Here is a 14,148-nt window from a genome sequence, read left to right on the forward strand (position 1 = left end):
TTAGGATCTTTATACTCCATCTCTTCAACTGTGCATAGCATTTTTATTAAGTAAATCCCCAGTTTGCAACATTGTATCCCCTAATCCCAGTCAGTCATGTGCTCCCTTCCATATCCATCCAGGGAGGGTCTACATATTTGTTGAAATTTGAGTGCATGTATACGATGAATGCCTATTGTATGTGTAGCCAGTGGCGTACACACAATCCATGGGTCTCCGGTGTGAAACCGGGGAATCACTTCCTCCCAGCGATGATGTAATCACAGCCAAATTTTGAGGCCCCGGCTCGCGCGGCAAACCTCCGGGGTTGCATATGGAGGGGTCCATCGGGTGGCCCATGCTGTCAGGGCCACGCGATGGATATGGATTGTAAGGGGGCCCGGTGTGCGCTGGGCGCTTTAAGAGCGCAACCGAGCCCCCTTACAATCCATATCCATCGGGTGGCCCTGACAGCATGGGCCACCCGATGGACACTCCATATGCAACCCTGGAGGTTTGCCGCGCGGGCCGGGGCCTCAAAATTTGGCAGCAGGCCTGGTACCCGGAGTGCCGGGCCCGGTCACAGCTGCGACCCCTGCGACCACGGTATGTACGCCACTGTATGTAGCTCCCACTGATCCTTTAGTTAACACGTTTTAGCTCCTTATTAAAATGGAACCTGTACTATGCGTATCAGACTAGTTTCACTTGCATTCCAGAACCAAACTTTGCATCAAGTTCCCTCTGCATAAGAGAAACAGTGGTTATCCCAAACTAATGAATGCTAGCAAGCATTTCCTGGGATCATGTTAACACTGTGAATTTAAGGACAGAGTAGCCAAAATCATAGGATAGAGGATTACGATGATTTTTCCAATTTTGCCTTAAAGGCATACTACAGGCACAAAACTATTTTAACTTAATGAAGCAGTTTTTGTGTATAGATCATGTCCCTGCAGTCTCACTGCAAAAAAACAAAAAAATGCCATTTAGGAATTAAATAATTTAGTTTATGCAGCCCTAGTCACACCTCATGTGCATGTGATTTATGCAGCCTTCTAAACACTTCCTGAAAAAAGAGATCTAATGTTTTTACCTTCCCTTTTTGCAAAGTCTATTTAATTTAGAATTCATTGACTTATGCTCTGTAAAAACCTGCTAGAACCTGCAGCATCCACCTGTGTTTGAATAAAGTTTAATTTACAGAGCAGGAGATAAAAATGTCTAAAGTAAGTTAAGCTCTAATGAAAAAGGAAACCATTTTTTATGTAGCCTATGTAAGTCACAGTCAGGAGAGGTTTGGCAAGGACTGCATAACAGAAACAAACATGATTGAACTCCTAAATGGCAGAATTGAGCAGTGAGACTACAGGGGGATGATCTGTACTCAAAAACTGCTTAAATGAGCTAAAGTTGTTTTGATAACTTAAGTACTCCTTTAAGTTTGAAATTCACTTTGAATTCTCACTTTAGTGAATACCCCTGATATTGTAAAAAAAAAAATACTCTATATAGTCACAGATGGACAATTATAGCCTTAATATTTCAATTTGTGATAGATAGATAGATAGATAGTTTTGATTATAATATAGACCAGGGATAGGCAACCTATGGCACATGTGCCATGCAAGGCACTCAAAATGCCACTCAAGACTTCTAGAGCTAAACAGGCTATGGCCTATAAGGAGTCCCAGTGAAACTTAAGATATCTGTTAGTGCAAAAAAGTGGTGAGGGGCAATACTCAATGTATGCATTACAGCAGTTAAAGGAATGGTCTCAGATCACTTCCTCCCAGCAAATTGTGAACCGGAAACCACACTGGAGTAGAGCTGCCCGCAGCTTTTGCCCATGACCCGACAAGCCACCCACACTGCTAGATATGCACAGAGCTGCAGAATAAGTATTTCCCTAATTCAAATAATAGCAACTAACTGCATACAAACACACAAACCGTCCCCACAGACAATCGACACACACACACACACACAACCCCACAAGCAGCCACACACATACACACACCAAACACACTATGTGACATATTATCCCGAAACACAATTCCACAAGCAGCCACCATACACATCCCACATTCATAGGTATACAACACAATACAACAAACAACTCATAAATATATACAATATAATAGCCCAGATGCGCACACATAGAATGCTACAAAGCAACTACATGCAGCACTCATAAATTACGTAAGCACAATACAGTAACATATATTCCTCAAATTAAAAAAAATAGGATCGGCCTACCTCTGATTTAGACCTTTAGATCTCTATCTATAGACCGACTTTTTTTATTTGAAATGTACAGTAATGCATCTTGTTCTCTTTATATACAGACATAGCATCTACTTTCTACATATATGGATGACAGAGAGATAAAAAATATGCATCTTTTGAATTGAAAGTGTCTTCCTTTTTCTAATGCCTGTATCAGTAAGAATTAGTACCATAGTTGTGTACAGGTTGGTAGTATGCATTTTAGCATGCATGAACTGCTTGGCCACAATAAAAAATAAAAAAGTCCTTTCGTTTCACTTTGAGGCGTTCATTCCATCTCAGACCTGACCGTATGGCAGCTGCTGACTTTGGCGTCTGTTAGAGTGAATGATGCTGTTTGCTCTGCACTTACACAATGGTAAGCAACACAAAGAACACATCTCCCTACACAAGTGTATTTATATCAAGTATAGAAGTAAAATCATTATTCTCCTAGGTAATTGTCAGTACATAAATGAGCAATTTTCCATTTGGGAGGGTAATGAGCATATTTAATTTACAAAAAAATAATAAATATAAAGTGTTTTAGCTTAAATTCTGCTATTTCTAAAAGTTCACGTATGAATTAATTATATCTGCAACTTTTATTATATTCTATTTGTATTATGCACAATGGCCTCAATTTAATATTGTTAGATAAGCTTTTCAAATGATTTGATATATTTGGCCAAATTTTTTTAAATTATTTTATTCAGAAATTTGCTGGATTCGCACCGGGCATCACAGTCATTATATACCTGGAGTGCAAGCACCTTGGATTTACACATATATATATATATATATATATATATATATATATATATATATATATAAATAAAGATAGGTTTGCCACTCTTCCTTAAAAAGTAAAAATTAAAGATACACACCAGGGTGAAACTCAGCCAGCGAAAATATCTTAAATCCAGGTGTGCGCCTATATTTTTCATTACCTGGGAGTGCTAATTTTCCTGTTCTACATACAAAGTGCAATCGAGCACATAAGGCTGTGAGTAGGAGTGCAAGGTCTCTTTTATTTTTTATATATATATTGAAACACTCTATAATATCATACCAGACAAACCTAAAATAGTTTTTAGGGGAGCCCCCAATTTTAAGTCTATCTTAACTACAAATTTTACCAAAGAGATTAAAACCAACACTACCTCCTTCTTTCCAAATACTAGTGGATTTCGTAAATGTAGGCGATGCATTGTACGTAAAAACACTGACCATTCTGTTCCATCAAAAACTACCCTTTTTAAATCAAATATAACCAACAAAACTTACAAAATTAGGGATTTTATCAGCTGTGACACCAAAAATGTGATTTACCTCCTAGAGTGTCCTTGTGACCTCCAATATGTAGGTATGACCACAAGGACTTTCAAAACCAGACTGAGTGAACATTAAAAAGGGATATTTAAATCACTCAGTCACTAAACATTTCTGTATGCATAATAATGATACAAAATTACTCAAATGCATAGGTATTAAAAAATGTCACTCTTTGGAGAGGTGGGAATATTAAAAACATTCTTGGTAAGGCTGAAATTGAATGGGTATTTAATCTTAAAACCTTGATTCCTTTTGGTTTGAATGTAGATTTTGATTTGTTCAATTTTACTTAAATATGTGTATGTTTTAATCTTACCATGAACAGTGTATATTATATTTATGTACCCATTTATATGTTTTTATAAGGTCAGTTTATTGTTTTATTCAGCTTATTGCTGTCTTACATGTGTTTTAATTACCATTCCCCATTCTTTTCCCTCCCCCTCCCCCTAATTTTGTTTTTATTATATATTTAGTTTCTATTACATATTTATGTATGTTGCCAGCCACAAGATGGCGTTCGGTATTTGCCAACCTTGTCTAGCCAGACACACATGCTCAGTATGCGGCCGACTTATCTCTATCACTAGTCATAGCCGCTTTCCGTTGGCTGGCAATTTAATCTATTTCCCCATATATCTGGTGAGTTCCGCCAGCCGTAAGATGGCTGCCGGCACTTACCAGTCTTTCCCTCTCAACCGACCGCACATGTTTTATGTGCGATAGGATGCCCCGAGCGGACGTGCATGCTCACGAGCGCGCACACCCCCCTTAACGTCCGCCCCCCTCTCCGTCACGGTTGACGGTCATTTCTCACCCCCTATGACGCATATTACTTCTGCGTCATGTGATCATTTAAACTTTTATATTCCCATGGACTACAATTTTGTTTTTCTAATCAGTTTATAATCCCAGTATCCCCTATACCCATATATTTCCTTTATATGTATTTTTTACAGTTTTGTTACGTCATTTATATGTTAATTTCTGATTGGTTGATTATTTTTTGGCGTCAATTTTAAATTATCAGACCCCTTTATAAACATCCTTTGCCAGGTTATTATCCTCATCCCATTTGAGGAAGCCACATATGGTGAAACGCGTTATGGTTATTTTAAATTGTGTATTTTAGATCAATATAAGTATTTTGGTTACTTTGCTATGCCAATCCTCTTTTTATTGTATATACACTTTTTTTTTATTTTTATCTTTCCTGGCGTTTTACTGTTCCTATACTCAAAGAAAATCACAGGTGGGGATCATACCACCAACGCTTTATCGATAGAGCAGTGTTTCTGCTCTATACTTGTGAGTATAATTTTATCTACTTTTATTTAATTTTATCACAATTTAGAGCACTATTATTGCTTTTTTATTCCCTTTTGGAGCCTTGGAAAACTGGACAGTGTTGACTGATGCATTCTTTTTTTTCATATCCCATAAGCAGGGATTATACCGCTGTGTGCCCTTCACACCAGAGCTGGCCATTTTATTTTTGTGTGTATATATACCCAGGACATACAATGTATGTTTCCTGGTAAAATATTTTAAAAATAAATAAATATACCAATATATAAAAAAGTATCAAACTATAAAAAAAATATTTTTTCATAAAATTAAATAATATTTTTCGTAAATTTCTGTTTATTATTAGAAACCATCATCAGCGGTTGGATACACAGATCCTCAGTGTAAGAAAGGTAAATGGAGATTAGCAGGTCTCCGATACATTGCTGATACCTGAGGTTATTTTGAATGTTCAGTGGTGGACCCCTAGAAGTACCTTGGTTGCTGTCTAGGATCCCGAAAGATTTGCAGCGTTAGCCAGCCGGGGCATGCTAAATTCCTTCCCTGCCGTAGTGACGGTCGGGTCGAGTGGAAAGACTCCTAGGTTACATGGCAATTCCGGTTATGTTTCTTCTCAGGTTAAATCATGTGCCATAGACCTATTGGCCGGTGTGACTACTGTTTGCATGCCAGCAGGAGGGGGGGAGGGAGTGCGGGAGCTGGGAGAGAGAATAAAAAGGAAAGAGGAAGGGGAGAGAATAGGGGAAAGGATACGGGGAAAAAATATTTTTATGTTTATTCAAAAATGTTAGATCATTTGAAAAGCTTATCTAACAATCGAATATAGAGGGGGACATGCTATGCCGTCCTTAGGGACCTGGCTCTAAACGCCGGGGGGCGGCATAGCACATCCCCGCTGTCCTATGTACTTACCCGGTCGCCGGCGATCCCACGCCGGCGATCGTGGTACGGGGACTTACTTTGGAGCCCACGGAGTTCCCCTCCGTCCTCTTCGGCCCCCCTGAGCCATGTGATCGTGAGGTCCTTGCAAGGACCTTGCGATCACATGGACGGCATAGCCGTCCATAGCAATGCCAGCAGGGGGAGTGCCTGTAATGACAGGTACTCCCCCTACTGCCTGTAAAAAAAATTAAACAGTTGTTTAAAACAGTGTAAAATTAAATAATATATACTTAGATTATATATATATATTTATTATATATATGATTAAGTATATATATATATATATATATATACACACACACACACATAAATACACATACACTGTCTACGTGTCTTTTATTAATATATATATATATATATATATATATATATTTATTTATTTATATATAATATAAAATAAATAAATATGTAAATATGTAAAAAAATAAAATGAAAAAAATAATAAAAAAAAAATTAAATATATATGTTTAATTTCGTTCTAACTGTATTTTAAAATTAATATATATATATATATATTGATATCAAAATACACGTAGAATGAAATAATATATATTATAGTTTGTCAAACGGTGATTAAGAATTGGCACATGATGGAAAAGGACCCTAGCCTTCCGGAAAGCATCCGGAAGAAACCAATGTTTTCCTACAAAAACAGCAGGAGCCTTAGAAATCTGCTGGTACATACGGACCCAATTCAAAGTTACATGCCTACCAATAAGAACACCACTAATAACGGATGTGTGAGATGCTTGGGGTGTGTCACTTGTGGACACCTCATCCCGTGTAAGAGCTTTAATCATCCTCACACGGGCCAGGTATTTAAGATTCAACATAGGATAGGTTGCCGAACAGATTTCGTAATATACAAATTATCATGCCCATGTGGATTGAACTATGTGGGCAAGACAGAAACTGCCCTATGCGAACGTATAAGAGGCCACAGGTCGAGCATCCGCCTTGCCTATAGGGATAAAAAGTCGGACAAACCAGTGGCTCGCCACTTTTTGGAGAAGGGCCATCCTCTAGCAACACTGAAATGTGTAGCGATTGACCATCTTCCTCCCTCTAGAAGAGGAGGCAACAGACAGGAAAAATTGCTACAGAAAGAGACGTGGTGGATCAAAAAATTGGGAACTCTTGCTCCCGATGGACTCAATGAAAAATTATCGTATATCTCTTTTCTTTAAACATATGGGTCCTAATAGGTGTAAGTTGTATGTATTTCTATTTTAATATTATTTTTTAGTCATAGTGCTGGAGCTTTTAAATTTTCACCATTATTGTATATTCAATCATGGTTCCAATGTTTTTCTAGTTTAGAACACATTGATACATCTTTGCATGACACACTAAAATACAGATGCTGATTTACGAATCAGGTATATTGGGGTACACCAGAGCCTGGACTCTCCCTCCTTATCCTCCCTCTTTATGTAGAATACAGCAGTATTATTTTGTTGCTTGACATGGAAATTAGTGTCTATGATGACAATCTCCTGTTATGTGAATCACCACATGTTGTGATAGATGTGGGTAAGGCACAAGCCACAGGCTATATGTACAGAGTTTTGCACATGATAACACTATCACTTTTGTTATTGATTTTTGTTTTTTCACTTTTTCTACTTTTTTGCATATAATTTATAATACATCAGACACTGGCCATTAGTGGTCTTGCATCACACGTCCAATAGATCTTGGAGATTGGTTGGCTATATTATACTCTATTGCACTTAGTTCCCTGTTCCTTTAGGATCACTGAGATTTTTTATTCTGATTATTTAAGAGCAGTCTATATTGCACACATTAGATATATCCTTTTTTTATTTACAGTCCGAAGTAATAGGCTATTTTCTATATATACACGTTATTTGGATAACATATAGTCAGGGTCGGGGGTTTTTTGCTTGGTACATAGAGGATATGGTGATGGGTAGGGAGAATGGTTATAAACCCGTGTATTGACATCATATCATCAAATATTGGACGTGGTATCTGGCCAAATTTCAAACCCGTTCCGGGGATTAACACTATACCGAAGGTCTGTCTCAGACGCATGCGCGTGAATCTCCTGTGGTTACACAGAATGCAGGTGCTTGGAGAATTAGCCAATGGGGGAAAGTTAGGCGCTTAGCGTCAATATCACCTTGGCAACCAGCCCGCATACGGAAGGACACGGCGCTCGACGAGACTTAGACCTTAGGTGGTGCTGACCCAGTGGTTCGGTGATCGGAATGACCAGATATGACATACAGGACAGGGATGTATCCCTGCTACATGAAGGTACAATATTATTAAGTATTTGGGGTGTGAAATGGATATATTTCAAATCCACATCGGGTAGTGGACACTATATCGTAGTCTCTTGCTTTATACGCATGCGCTTGACACATTGGAGTCACACGTAACGTGATCACTGGGAGAGTCAGCCAATGAGTGGAAGCCTGGCGCTTGATGTCAGACTCACCTTGGCAACCAGTGTATACACGGAAGTAAGCGATGCTTAATGAAACATTGACTGCAGATGGTGTCAGCCCGGGAGTGTGGTAATTGGAATGGCCGGCCCCCGTACACAGCTGATCTGTAAGTTTGTTGTGATTGTTGTTCTTATTTAAACACAGTTTCTGCTTCATTTGTTTGTTGCTTGCTGTCCTGATGAAAGTTCCCGAGAGGAACTGAAACGTTGACATTTACTTGGAATAACTATATATATACCTATATATATAAATAAAAATAATTTTTCAAAATTATATATATATATATATATATATATATATATAAAATTCTACATATATTTATGTAATCATTTTACATAATTAGGTAATTTTATTACTTACAATTTGTGGGACCTGCCTGACAATCCAGGCCGAAAGTCCAGGGAATTTAATTTGCTGGCACTATATTTAACCCTGTAACTTTCCAAGATACCATAAAACCTGTACATGTGGGGTACTGTTTTATTTGGAAGACTTCGCTGAACACAAATATTAGTGTTTCAAAACAGTAAAATATATTACAACAACGATATCGTCAGTGAAAGTGAAATTATTTGCATTTTTCACACACAAATGGCACTTACACGGACGATATAATTGTTGTGATACGTTTTACTGTTTTGAAAACACTAATATTTGTATTCAGCGAAGTCTTCTGAGTATTACAATAACCCTCATGTAAAGGTTTTATGGAGTTTTAAAAAGTTACAGAGTCAAATATAAGGCTTGCGTTTCAGTTTTTTCACATTGAAATTCGCCAGATTGGTTACGTTGCAAGCTGAAGTGCTTTAGGAGTCTGGAGAGTCCTTTTAAGGGCAGATAACCATTAAGAGAGTCATCTTCACGCAAACAGCACCATCCACAAATACATCCATCAGGGCCAACTCTAGCTATTGTGTATAGATACATTTTAAAGTCACAATGTTCTATCTTACAGTTGCAGAGTCCTATGAAATAAGTCTCAAATTTCATGGAATCTTAAAGTCTTAAAGTTTACCTTCTCAAACTGGTGGTGGTTGTCATGCTGACATTTTTATTTATTTTGAGTTCATACCAAATATTTCATATCAAAATGTGTTTTCTAAAACAGATCTACCATTCTTGTAAAATATGACATACAAATGATAGTGGGCTGCAGATATCTGGTTAAAAAAATAATACACAAAAAAACAGAAGCTTGTGAATGTGGGCAAGTGATCAAACAAAAATCATTCAATAGATAGCTTTTTGATCACTGGTCACCATGCAGCAGTAGTTGTCTTTCATCACCTCCTCAAGTTCTGTCTCCACCACCAGTGCCAGCTAAATCCATCAGACTTCATTCGATCATCTTTTCTCTTTGTGAATGCAGAACTTGAAGAGACAATTTCTCAAAGCAGATGATGTTTTAATCAGGATATAACAGGTGACAACTTAATCCTTAATGGATCCTGTCCCCTTTCAATGAAAGCTGGACTTGTATCTCCAAATAACAGTTCTAATAATGTTGCACCCTTCGTATGTCCTTGTTGTCCTGATTCTGAAATAGCTGGAGAAAGCCTCACTATGATATGCAATATCTGTGCACATAGATCCTACTGCAATGCCTTACATGATTTACAGCCACATAATTATCGGTCAGGTCTCTACCATACAAAATTCAACACAGTGCCAGCTGTAAGTTCTGAACAAAGAGGCTATATAAGGCTATTAATGATTGCATTAGTGTTAGTGACATATTATGGTCTAGCACTTGAGCATCAGTCTATATACGTTAGTTTTCGTATTTAACATTTAACCAATTGGCTTTTTAAGTTTAAAGCGTCGAGAGAACGCAATGAACAAGCGTCAAGAGAACTGTAATGCATTTAAATTGAGTTATCTTTGGTTTTAAACTACAGTGGACTATAATTTGCATCAAGGCCTGTGTTCCTCCTTTTCTGGAGTCCACTTCAGTCTGAGTGGCTGTAAGGTCTTGCAGTCTTATCTCATTACTAACACTGACGTTTTGCTAAGACATAATGAACATGATTGGAATTACAATATTATAAAAAATAAAGATTTTTTTTTAATGAGGATACAAAACCACAATCAACACATATCTGATTAATGTAATTGGAATTTTAGTGGTACAAAAAATATCATTATCATTCTTACTTTTTTATAGAAATCGGGGATAAAGGGAAAACAAAAATGCCTTTCCTATTAATTCATCATTACTGTCAGATGCCTGCTACTGCCTTTGCAGTCAAAAGCTTCATGCATGAATGTGGGCAGGTGCCAAAGCACTTCTGGTACCATGACCACTACAGTGGTTATGGTGCTTTAAGTGTTCATTTACATTTAATATTACTATTACTGTACAGTCTTTTTTTTATTTTAAATATATTTGTTTAAAATGTGTTTTCATGAATGCTTATATATTTAAACCTTGTGTCAGGCAATAAATCTGGGATATAAATCCCCTTACTGAATATATATTTATATAGAAATACGACGTGCAAGTATGGGGAACAAAAAAAAGATAGTTAACAGAAAATAAAGAATATTAGTTTTTCTCTCTCTAAAAAAAGAAAAAGTACAAATAATATTTGCTGTAGAATGAAATTGCACCAATGAAAAGTTTCAACTATCTTTTAATTAGTGGCAATTCAACTGTGAGTTGTAGCCCGACTTCCTTGGGACTTCCACAGCCAAACTTGTATTTACTATGTTTGCATTTTATTCACTTTTACAAATAGAGATGATTAAACTATTCTGTGAACCCGTCTCAAATCTTGGTGACAGGTAAAAGTATATAAATACAATATTGTAAAGCGCTATGGAATCTGTTGGCGCAATATAAATGGCAATAATGATAATGATATAAATAGGCAAAATGAAATAGAATTATAAATATTCAGGATTTAAAGGGCACCATAATTGATATGGTGTAAGGAGGTCCTGGGTGCTGAAGAATGGGTGCTAAAGAATGTGTCAAGCCCCAAAATCTTTAATCCAGGACCCAATCGCTCTACCCTTAAAGTAAGCAGACACCCAGGACATCCTTGCACCATAACAATGTCATTCCATGTTATGTTGCCCTGAGTGGTCCGTTAAGCATGCATGTAATATCCAGTTTTGCTATTTGTCACGAACGTATCAGACACAATCAATTCAAGCGTATAGGAGTTATATTGAGCTTATATTGAGCGCACAGCACACGGAAAACCTCAAAATTGTTGTAAAAGAAAAACAGAATTACAAAAAGTTTTAGAAAAGATTCCAATTTTGCTAAAGTCAAAGCAAATAGTAAATAGACATATTTGCGCCTTTGTACTTTTATATTTGTATAAAGTTGCTACATAGGATTAAAACATGAAGGTTTTTATGAGCTATATAGGAGTTGTAGGGTAGCACTAGTAAAGGGTTGCAAACACTTTGCAAATCCATTAGATTAGAATGGATTGTATCTGCGTATTCCCCCCAAGAGAGTCAGATTCCATCGGCATGATGCAGAATGAACCACAGCTCTGCAAATGTATAGCAGTTGAAGGGTTAATATAAGTTATAGATAGAGCCAGAATTATCCCAGCATGGAAGCTCCTCCTCTAACTAGGTTTGTAAATAAACATGAATAAATATTTCCTACTATGTGATACATATGTTATCTGACAAATTTTCAGTTGGGACTAATTGTGTTTCTTCTATAATACGGGATATTTTCCTTAAGATTATCATTCTTTTTCATCTACAAACCAATTTTGCAACACTTTTTATCTTGTATAAAATTACAGACTATTCAGCCAAGAGCCTAGACCTAGAATAGTACAAGATATATTACTTTCCATTACAAAGTTAAAGTCTGTTTGTTGACATGGTGTCTGCCAATGATTATACACAGACTGGCGACTATCTCACACAAAAGAGGCTTCTTTTTTTATCGTAATCTATTTTGTTGACCATACCCCCCAAGGACAAACATCTGCATCCGGGTAGTCTAGCTCATGGGTGCATGCTGGGGAGAGACATTACACACAGGTGCAGTTTCGTTCCCAGATATGATAATTGTTAAAATGATGTGGAATGTTGGGACGAATGTTCACTCTCTGCCAGTTTAGAACAAGATGATCATAAACAGAACTTCTCCCCCTGAGTCCGATTATCAATGAATTGCAGGAGAACCTAAAAGAAAGCACCTGTGTTGGCATAGGTAGATTAACACATAAATGGGTTAAGCAGCTGTATGTGGCACCCACTGATCAATCGGCAGCCTTCTGGGGTTGGACTAGAAAAACCTATGAAATCGTGACAGAGGATTTCAAAATGTGACTTTGTTATAATGGACATAAAAACAAATATAATATTTCTTTTTTTTTTTTTTTACATTGTTAGAGACGGAATAACTTTGTCAATTTTGCTTATGGAATTAAAAACATAGGACAATGGCAAGATTTCAAACTCTGTGCCGTGATATTGGGTGTTGATTTTAAGGTTACAAATATTTAATTTCAGCATTTTAAGGTGGATGTGTTCCTGTTTCAGAAATGCTAGATGTGCAAAGTATTATCCTTGGGTAGCAAAGAGAGTAAAATAGAAAAGAAAAAAAAATGCCAATGTCTGCAAATTCTTTAGTATTACTTCAAGAATACTAAATCGATAGTTTATATTGTAAGAGTAACTGAAGAATTATTTATCAGAAAAACTGCAGTGTTTAAATGACAGAGTTAAGACTGCCTCTAGTTGCTCTCTTCCAAACAGCCACTTGAGGCACTACCTGGCCTTTCATAAAGTTTCACTCCATGAACAAACACTGGACGTCTAATATATTAGGTTTCCCCCAATAGTTTACGTCGGTGGAGGAGGAACCTGACCCATCATCCAAAGGACATAAGTGCTGGATCAGGTATGTGAAAAAAGGGCTATTTAACCCTCTACTTGTAATGGGCAAGGGGGCAAGGAAGGTAGGGCCGAGGGACTCTTTAGTGTTAGGAATACATCTTTGTATTCCTAACACTAACGTTTTCCTTTAAGAATGTTGCAAATCCCCATCTTATTGTCTATAAACAATTTTTCTACAAAATATCCTATATCCTGGCGATTATAATAATTTCTTAGTAGGAATTTCATGAGTAAAAATGTTTTTTCAAATAAATAAGACAAAGCAAACGTAGCATCACATGGACCAATTAATGTACTGCAAAAAAATATAGCTAATGTAATTTTCTGTATATATTTTGCAGGACTCTGATAGGAGCATGTTCCTGCCATGTGGTTCACAGATCAAGTGTGAAAAATTAACCATTAGAGGACAAACAGACAAATCATGGGCCACTCAATTCACAATGTTGACATTAGAAAAAACGCTCACCCACATGACGCCATACACGCTGTCTGCCATCTGCCCTGTACAGTGAAAACCAGGATTCATCAGTGAAGAGAACACCTCTCCAAAGTGCCAACTGCCATCGAATGTGAGCATTTGCCCACTCAAGTCGGTTATGATGACGAACTGCAGTCAGGTGGAGACCCTGATGAGGACGACGAGCATGTTAAGGAGCTTCCCTGAGACAGTTTCTGACAGCTTGTGCAGAAATTCTTTGATTATGCAAACCGATTGTTGCAGCAGCTGTCCAGGTGGCTGTTCTCAGACCATCTTGGAGATGAAGATGCTGAATGTGGAGGTCCTGGGCTGGTGTGGTTACATGTGGTCTGTGGTTGTGAGGCCGGTTGGATGTACTGCCAAATTCTCTGAAACGCCTTTGGAGACAGCTTATGGTAGAGAAATGAACATTCAATTCATGGCAAAAGCTCTGATGGACATTCCTGCAGTCAGCATGCCAATTGCACGCTCCTTCAAAAC

The sequence above is a fragment of the Pelobates fuscus genome, chromosome 12 (genome assembly GCF_036172605.1).
Source record: "Pelobates fuscus isolate aPelFus1 chromosome 12, aPelFus1.pri, whole genome shotgun sequence".
Taxonomy (NCBI): Eukaryota; Metazoa; Chordata; class Amphibia; order Anura; family Pelobatidae; genus Pelobates; species Pelobates fuscus.